We start from the raw sequence: 1,357 nt of genomic DNA, 5'->3' as shown, positions 1-1,357 counted from the left end.
GTATTTCAGGTGGTTTAAGTGTTGTACCACTTCTTGTGGTAATGGCTTTAGCTGTTTCATTCCGGGGGTTAGCATTTGTATCACTAGGTAAACTTCCCGGTTTTCTCTCTCCTATTAACCTTGCTAGGTTACTTACTTCTTGTTCCAAGTTTTGAATAGAAGCTTGTTAATTTCTAAATGTTTGAGCATTTTGTTCATTGGTTTGTTTTTGAGATGTGAAAAACTGCGTTTGAGTTTCAACTAGCTTCGTCATCATATCTTCTAAATTCGGCTTTTTATCATTGGTTTGTGGTGGTTTGTTTTGAAAATTAGGTCTTTGCTGGTTGTAAGTATTGTTGGATACTTGTTGATTACTAGGATCTTGTTGGTTGTTGTATGGAATATTTCGGTTATAATTCTGATTTTGATTGTAAATCGGTCTTGGCGGTTGATAATTATTCTGATAATTATTTCCAGGCCTTTGGTTTAGATATGAAACATTCTCTCTTTGTTCCATTGTTAATTCAATACTGAGACAATCTTTTGTCAAATGTGGTCCTCCACACTGCTCACAACTAATTCGTATTGAGTAGATATCTTTAGTCATCTTTTCCATTCGTCTCTCGACAGCATCTATCTTTGCGGAAATGGAATCTAAGTCATGGCTAGAATCGGCTCTAGCTGCTTTAGATGATCTAACGATATCTTTTTCTTGGTGCCACTCATGTGAGTGGGAAGCAGTGTTATCAATAATTTTATAAGCATCAGTTTCGATTTTCTTCATAATAGAACCACCAGCTGCTATATCGATGTCTTTCCTTGTAGTGATGTCGCATCCTTGGTAGAATATTTGTACTATTTGACAGGTGTCTAAACCATGTTGCGGACATCCTCTTAATAACTTTTCAAATCTTGTCCATGCCTCATATAGAGTTTCATTTGGTTTCTGTGTGAACGTAACAATTTCTGCTTGAAGTCTTACGGCTTTAGATGCAGGAAAGAATTGTTTAAGAAATTTTTCAACTAAAACGTCCCATGTATCGATCGCCCCTTCAGGTAACGATTCCAACCAATCTTTGGCTTCTCCCTTTAAAGTCCAGGGAAATAACATGAGATATATCTGTTCATCCTCCACTTCTCGGATTTTAAATAGTGTGCATATCCTATTAAAGGTACGAAGATGTTAATTTGGATCTTCCTTCGGCGCACCACTAAATTGGCATTGATTAGTCACCATATGTAGAATTTGTCCTTTGATTTCATAATCTGGCGCATTAATGTCAGGATGAGTAATTGCGTGACCTTGGCCAGTGCGTTTAGCTCTCATTCGGTCTTCCATACTTAAAGGTTCCAGATTCTCCATGTTTGAATTTGTTGA

The 1,357-nt window shown here is 37.0% G+C and overlaps 1 non-coding gene across 1 annotated transcript; it reads left to right on the top strand.

The window, feature by feature from the left end:
• Positions 1-851: 851 nt before the first annotated feature.
• Positions 852-958, top strand: LOC139869865 (small nucleolar RNA R71). Its single transcript, XR_011766439.1, has one exon. It is a non-coding gene; the product is annotated as a small nucleolar RNA R71 (small nucleolar RNA).
• Positions 959-1,357: the final 399 nt, after the last annotated feature.

This window comes from Rutidosis leptorrhynchoides, chromosome 9 (assembly GCF_046630445.1).
Source record: "Rutidosis leptorrhynchoides isolate AG116_Rl617_1_P2 chromosome 9, CSIRO_AGI_Rlap_v1, whole genome shotgun sequence".
NCBI classification, from domain to species: Eukaryota; Viridiplantae; Streptophyta; class Magnoliopsida; order Asterales; family Asteraceae; genus Rutidosis; species Rutidosis leptorrhynchoides.
This window is presented reverse-complemented; position numbering and strand designations above follow the sequence as displayed.